The sequence below is a fragment of the Ctenocephalides felis genome, unplaced genomic scaffold, assembly GCF_003426905.1.
Source record: "Ctenocephalides felis isolate EL2017-DRISC unplaced genomic scaffold, ASM342690v1 CF-g0.4_SCAFFOLD_01492, whole genome shotgun sequence".
Lineage (NCBI taxonomy): Eukaryota > Metazoa > Arthropoda > Insecta > Siphonaptera > Pulicidae > Ctenocephalides > Ctenocephalides felis.
The window spans coordinates 18,547,762-18,556,614 of record NW_020537646.1 but is presented as its reverse complement, the minus strand read 5'-3'; positions in this window follow the sequence as shown (position 1 = coordinate 18,556,614).

Below are 8,853 nucleotides of genomic sequence, written 5' to 3'. Positions count from 1 at the left end.
AAAATATAAATAATTAATTACATTCATTACTTGGTGAGAAACTTTACTATTGGCTGGTAGTGATTGTCGTTCATAATTTTGCAATAATTCTTGTCGTCTTGTGCTTTATATTTTTCTAATGCTAAGCTCTCTAAACTAAGCGCTTGTGCCTTTTCCAAATCAGCTTGGAATTGTTTTTCCAATTCAATCTCATTTTCAGTTGGACCTGACATCTTAAAAAAATAAAATATTTTAAATTACAAAATAAGAAAAATAACCTAAAATAATGAGATTAATATAAATCCTTGAAATTAAATGAAACTATAACTATACAAGCACATATTTTGTTTCAATAATACATATTTTGACAAAATATATAATCAGGTTATACATAAATTCATATTATATATTATTATGTTGATTATATTTATAAATTTGTCAGTGTTATTGTGCAAAAGTAATTGAGGTTATTCAACTCACATACCTTTATTTTGTTCGAAGTACTGTTTAATATTTAAATTCATTGCACTATTAAATAAATAACCTGCTATATTTACAAATTGCACGAATGTCATAGAATGATAGTGTATCTGATTCTGATCTGTCTATTTGTCTCGAATCCTTACAGCTACCTGTAATACCGCCATTTACATTTTCGCCTAAATTTTTTGCAATACTTGTTGCATGAAGTAGTTTCATGACGCATACAAAGAAGGAACTTAAAATTTAGAAAAAATATGAATTTTACGTTTTTTTAAAACGATTATAAACCAAATAATCAAATCTTATATAGGTAAACAAGAATTAATTAGAACTTAAAGTCAACACAACTGACATAGAAAACATAAATTAAAAAAAGAAAAATTTTGTGAACTCATTAAATTGGCAAAGTATAATATAAGTATAATATAATAGAACATAATATATTAGTATTTACCATAGATAAAAGAAAAGTATTTCCTGTGGTATTTCCTTTAATCATGGATGGAATAGCAACGTGAAGTTAGTTGTATCCAATAGAACAACATACAAAAATAACATTAATGTTTCTTAATTAATACCAACTGACAATGTGCAACACAAAACCGTTAATCGACCGTTAAATAAAAATATGGATTTGAAAAGGTTTGAATTGATATATTAGATTAATTAAATTAAAGAAGAGTATTTCCTAGAATCATAGATAAGAGAAAAGTATAATCATGGAAGGATTAGCAACGTGAAGTTAGATAAAACCAATAAAGCAACCAACAAAAAAATAATAAATACAATTTTCATTATTCAATACCAACTAACAATGTGCAATGCAAAACAGTTAATCTGCCATTAAATAAAATTATTAAATTGGAAAAGTTCAAATTCATATATATTAGATTATACTAATTATATATGGTGTTTCTTATTATTATATATAAAAGACTTCTTATCTATAATCATGGATAGAATAGCAACGTGAAGTTAAGTAAAACTAATAAAAAACATACAAAAAATAATAAATATAATTTTTCTTATTCATCATGAACTGACAATGTGCAATACAAAACAGTTTGAATTAATATATTAGATTAATCAAAATGAAGTAGAATATTTTCTATGGTATTTTCTGTCATTTTCCTATAATTATAGAATCATAGATAGAAGAAGGGTATAATCATGGATGGAATAGCAATGTGAAGTTAGGTTAAACTAATAAAACAAGATACAAAAATAATAAATATACTTTTTTATTGAAAAATATAGATTAAAACTAAACTAATTTATTAATTATAATTAAACTAATACAAAATATACAACAATAGTGTTTGAGAAAAAAAATTGAAAAAGATATTTGCAATTTACTATTTTTAATATTAAATATAGAATTAAAAATTAACCATGGTATAAGGACATAGTATGAAACTACACTAAATAATAAAAACTATACATTTAGATAAATATTGAATTATATATTTAATTTATGCAATGTAATTTAATTCAAAATTATACAATTTTATTATTAATTATGTAATAAAAAAATAAATGTTTTAACTGAATTTTAAGATTATAGCAAAGCGAACAGTTCTTGTTGCTTTTGGTAGATGATATAATGTATACGATTTAGAAAAAAGTCCACATTTATGAATTAACAAATAACATTATAAATTTAAAAAATTTGGTAATGAATACAGAAACATAAACTGAATTATACAAATTAATATATATATATATATATATATATATTTACCGTAAATTTACGAACACTACTGCTACTTTCTTAAGTAAATAAAGATAATGATTGACATTACGGGATTTACTCCAAACAAACGGAAGCAATTCAAGAATACAAAACTTAGTATTCATGTGAATAACGCGGAAACAACAAAATGTTAATTTCATTGTTATAAAATTTAATAAATTTACTTTTATTATGTAGTCATAATATATTAAAAAACACCATCAAGATGTCTTTAAAATATTTAATAGTTTTTAATTTGCTAACTATTTTTAAACAATGCCATTGTCAAGGTAGCATGTGGACATTCTCAGACAGAGTTGTGAATTATTTATTGACGATCGATTTAACTTTGTCTACATGTGATCTGGAGATAAATGAATATTTATTAGGTTTAAGTAATAAAGAAAAGTGGTCGGCAATGAGTGAGTTCATGTACAGAATAATAGAAATTAAAAAATATACATATTATAATTTTATTAAATTTTTTATCAAGTGATTGATTCCACGACCAAACTTCAAACTGGTTTATTTTCTGGAAATTTGATAGATTTTGGACAATATGATCAATGTTTGGCAATAAATCATCAATCTAAAACACAAGGTGTAATTAGAGGAAAGCATTGTATGGTTTATGCAATTACTCAAAATTTTGAGCAGACTGAGCATAGGTTATACACAGGGTAAGTTTTTTAAGAAATGTTTTCTTAATAAGTAACTTTTTAAAAAGTCATTCATGAAGTCATATCATTTGTTCTTGATTTTTTATCAAAAAATAAAATGGTAAAAATTGCACCTGTGCGCAAGATAAACATGTGAAAAATACGCCGTCACACAATGAATTGAAGATCATCATATCATCATCGTTATCATCTAACAAAATCTTTAAATAATTTGATTAATAAATAATAAGAGTGTTGCATATAGCACTAATATATTTTTTATCATATATGATAGTCAACAAATAATATATTAAACCTGCTCTTTATTTTTTCAGACTTTTTTCCTTTATCTTACCAATTTTCTGGATCTCTGTTTCTGCAGCTTTCATAATTTTTACTTATTAACATATTATTTATAAAACTAATCAATAATTAAATAAATCTGATGTATATGAATATATATACATTAGAACCCCGTTAAGACGATTATGCCTAACATGATTTTTAGCATAATACACCACTTCTGCAGAAGCGTCTGGTCTTGAGACGCCATTTTGGGAAAGTCCTGGTTTATTTTCTGGGTAGTTAGTTATTCAGTTTGTTATTGTTATTGAATGAAAAAATACTCTATAAAAATTATATATTATATTAGATAAGTTTGCCAATTGAAAACTTGATTAAAAATACCATATCCATACTATATCCATTTGCTAATTTGTTTAGTGGTGAACTCTAAGCTGGTAATTAACTCTTGTTTTCTCATTTTAATTTTATTCATTTTAATTATTTCATATGGACTATGTAATTATTTTATTTATTATGGTCATTTTTAGCATTGCAAGTGGACTTGGAGAAACAGAATTGGCTATAGGATTTGGTATTTGCTTACCATCTTCATGTAGTGGAAAACAAATCCGTGATCATTTGCAAAATGTTGTCCGACAAATGAACGCTACAATTGCCAATTATGATCCTGAAATTGTGTGCAATTCTTTGGAATCCATAGAATTAGACCATCTTGACGCATTTGTGATGTAAGAAATTATTTATGTAAAATGGAAATGTTACTTCAATCAATTTAGTACATTCTTTAACAAAACAAACATAGTTCTTGAAACTTCTTGGATTATTACATAATTCTTTTCCAATAATAATCAGAATATGATATCAGATTATAAGGCAGTAAGAATATATAATTATCATATTATCTATAAAATCATTTCAGATTCTTCTTTGGGATTGTTGTCATCATAATTATATTAAGCACCTCTTACGACACTTTTGTTAAGCAAGCTCTGAAAGGTATTGAAATTATTTTATTAAAAATTATTAGACATGATTCCAAAATAGTATTTGGTTATCTGTTCTGATATCAAAAGTATTAAACCCAGACAATACATTATCACAATGTATCAATCTGACGTAAAATTGGATTTGGATTCCCAACTACTACTACGGAATTCAATGATGTCTTATCTATACTAATTGTACATGGTCAACTTAATAATACTTGAGATATATGTAAAACGACATGTTAAATACATGATTTTTATTTCAGATAATGGTACAAATGTTATTGATCCAAAATTGGATTCAGATCTTAGGACATGGTTTATAGCTTTTAGTTTACGTAGTAATTGCAAACAAATTTTCAATAGCACCAGGAAAAGTGATGTTAAATGCCTTCATGGATTACGAGTTCTATGTTTACTATGGGTGTTAGTTGGTCATAGGTATATGTTGACATCTATGTTTCCTGTGGGAAATTCTACGATATTTAAATCGGTACAGAAACTTATTGCTATTAATAACTTACCAGTTTGAAAATTAGTTTATTAATTTAATTTTTTCAGTGGCTTTATAATCCAATCAGCGCCTTCGTTCTATCATCACATTACAGTGTCGACACATTTTTAGTCTTGAGTGGCTTATTAACATGCAGATCATATTTCAGAAATAAAAATTCGTCAAAAATACTTTCAACTAAATATTTCTACTTACATCGTTATATCCGTCTGACTGCACCTTTGGCACCTGCAATCTTGTTGGGAGCAACTACTAACAATTGGGACTGGGTTCTGGGCCAAATTGGAAACCTGTTGCAACCAGGGAAACGGAAATTTGCCGCAATCATTGGTGGTCGGCTTTGCTTCATATTCAAAATTATGTTAATCCAGATGAGATAGTAAGTAGTAAAAGAAAAAGGAAATTTTTAGGATCAAGAATACCATATATAAAATCACATTTCATCCATAACATTCACATTTTCAGGATCAAGAATACCATACCATGTAAATAGCATAAATTGACGATATACCTAGATGTATCATACGTAGATATTGTATAAAATCCTAAATGTAAAAAAGTATTCTTAATTTTTTTTGATTTCAGTGTGTTGGGCAATCTTGGTACCTTTCTCTGGACGCTCAGTTATATCTCATTTCTCCTGTAATATTATCTGCATTGAGTAAGTGGCCAAAAAGAGCAATTATCGGATTAATATTTCTAATTATCAGCAGTATTAGTTACTGCCTTTTGGTTTCATATTTGGAACATCTTCCAGCATCTACACTACCTTCGTAAGTTTAATAATATGGTTGATAATAATTACCATAGCAATAATTTTACGAATTTTTTTTAAACTATTATATTAGAATATTCAAAGTATTTATGACATGTTGAAATGCTTATTGTAAAGTTAATATATTTGGTTTTGCTAATTCGATCTCCAGAAATCCATTAAGACAAGTTCATCTATATCTTCCAACTCATGCAAGAGCTGCCCCTTGGTTGCTTGGTATAATTTGGGATATAAACTTCATATTCAAGAAAAACAAGACCATAAACTTAGTAAGGTATATCTTTCTAGTAAAATTTCTTTCTCACTAATGTTTTTTTAACGTTTATACACAAATATGGAATTACCCTTTCTACTCGGATGCCGCCGCTCCTGCGGAAAAATTCATATAAATCTCAGAATTCGCGTGTGGAAAGAATTAATATCAATATATTTTCCTTTGTTTTTTTGTAGTTGGTCTTTCTAATTGGATGGATTTTATCTTGTTTGACGATTTTTGCTATTATTTTAAGTACATGGATGCTTCAAAAGTATGATATTGAAATTTGGTCTACTTTGCATTTGAGCATTAGTAGAACAGCTTGGGCTTGTGCAACTTGCTGGATCATCTACACTTGCCACCTCTCTGAAAAAGGTAATTGTGAAATATTTTATTAATTAGAAATTAATAGTATAAATATAATTTTTGCTCAAATTATTTCTAATAAATCGTTCCAAGCAAATACAATAGGTATTTATAAGCTATGTATTTCAAAGTTCAAATCAAAAACAGTGTAATTCCTATTGACTTTACGAGTGATCTTTCCCAAGAATTGAGATCATTTTCAAATTTTTGTCATTAATCATTATAATTTTTGTCACTATTACAAAAGAGATAATTGCAGACTCTGCAATGATTTACCAATTATTTATTTTTTCAGGTTGGGTTAATAAATTTCTTTCGTACCATATATTTGAAATTCTAAGCAAATTATCATACTGCATGTATTTACTGCATTTACAAGTTCAATTGACCAGCATAGCAAGTTTGAGAACTCCACAATATTTTACAAATATTAGAACGGTAAGAAATACCCAAAATATTGGTTGATTAACAAGATGATTAATTGAATTTCAATAATATTTTAGATCCAACTATTTTTTGGAGACTTTGTAGTAATTTTAGCATTAGCCTTCGTATGGCATTTGCTTTTCGAACTGCCTGTGAAAAATTTAGAGAGATGCTACATTTATAGAAAAGGTAAATAAATAAGAATATTATGTGCTGGATTGAATAAAAAAGCGTTTACTAAATTATTTAAAATTATAGTTAATATTATATTAATAGTGAATAAACTCTTTTCAGAACAAAAGGAAATTAAGTTCAATGAAGCAATTTCAGAGAGAAGACTTAGCAAAGTATGAAGAAGCAAGAATATTATTAATTTTGGTATTCAATGTGATAAATCAAAAATATAAATTAGATGTATATAAATTGTTCTAGACTGTTTGCAAAACTGCAACTAATTTTAAAATAACTTTTAAAATTATAGTTAGTTTCACAATATATGTAAGATTTGTATAATATGAATATTTTTTATATTTAATCATTTTTATTTTATAATGTTTTGGATCTAATAAATTAAGAAAACCAACTATGTGTTTCAAAACTCGTAAGATTAAAAATTGTGACATAGCGTTTAGATACTATATTTGGAACTGAATTAATATGTCACATCTGATTGATTGAGAATTAGCGTAATCGATCACCTTGAACAATTCAAACAATCAAAAATTTATCAGAACTGATAAAAAAACATATTGCAAAGTTGAAATTATCTTTAAATAACAAAATTCAGAAGCAAAAAGATAAACATTGATTTACCAAAGAATAACTTCTAAAATGCATCCAAAACTAACATACATGATTCTGCAACTACAAAATAATTCCTGTTTTACAACGTCTGTATAGATCAATATTTATTAATATAAATTATCAATAAAATAAATAATTTTATCATTCTAAAAAATAATTATAACTGTTACCAGCAATTTAGCTTCATATTGAATATTTCTCTTTTATAGAGTTATTTTCAACGAATGATCTCATTATTCCATTCTTCGCACAAATTTTGTGAAAATATTTATCTATTGATTTCATAATATGATTAAATCAAAATCAAGCTTTATTTTGCTAATAATCTGTATGGCTCAATAAATCCGATAAAAAATTTGGAAATGAACTGATTTCATTCAATCAGTGAACGTAGGCGAATTTGCCCTGATTAGAAGCATGTAGTGATATTATAAATAATAAATAGATATTCAAGTGTAGATCTAATTTGCTAATTTATATAAATATTTTTAGCAAAATGTGGTGTAAAAACTTTTTGGTACACGTAGTTTTTATTTTTCTTCATATCTTGTGTTCAAATCCTGGTTTTGTAAGTGGAGTGCATAATAATATTTATGATGTTGAAAGTTCTTTTTCTAAAAGTAGTTTTAAGTTCAGTGATAAATTATGTGAAGAACACTTGACAAAATATGCACAAGCATTGATTTCCCCAAAACCTGAAGAATGGGCTCTACAAAGTAAGTAATAAATTTATTTAAATAATTGTAAAAGATTGAATAATCATTTATTAAGATTGAATCTTCGCAACTAATGATGGAATATTATATCAATAATGAATAATGAATAATGATATTATTTATATTAATACGCCATGTTGCTATTATTTAAGATAAAAAACAAGTGACCTTTTATATTTGTTATAATGGAGAATAATGCAGGAAGCTTTGAATTATTTAAAAAAACATAGTACAAATGTTAAAAAAGAGAAGAATATATCACTTCAATATTCTTTTTGAACACACAAATGCAGAATGCAGAGTTTTTTTTTTACAAATTATAAGATACTTAAAATCAGGATTTATACAAAAATCCACATTTTAGAAAACCGAATTGTATTTTTTTAAAAAGTCGGTTTTAACCGGTTTCAAGTATTTTTAAAAACATTGGATCAAATAATTCGAACATAATTTTTTAACAGAAAATTTCCATTGATTAACAGCATTTTTGACTGAAATTTTTAATGTTTACTTTTATTTTTGATATTTTTTTATGCAACTAAATCTAACAAATAAATATTAATTGGCCAGGATTAAATAACTTCAAATAAAATTAATTATCGTAGTTTATGATAATTTTCATATGTAGAGATATAAATATTTTATAATATGTACCAAAAATCTGGTACATTTGGCTGCTTGTCATTTTCATTTTTTTTCAAGTGTAATTCATACATTAAGAACTGGTATTTTCTACTAAAAACCGGTATTTTCTACTAAAAACCGTTTTTCAAATTTAACAATTTTCTACCAAAATCGGTTTGAAAACCGACTTTTAAAAACCGACTTATCCTAATAGAAATCAATTATTA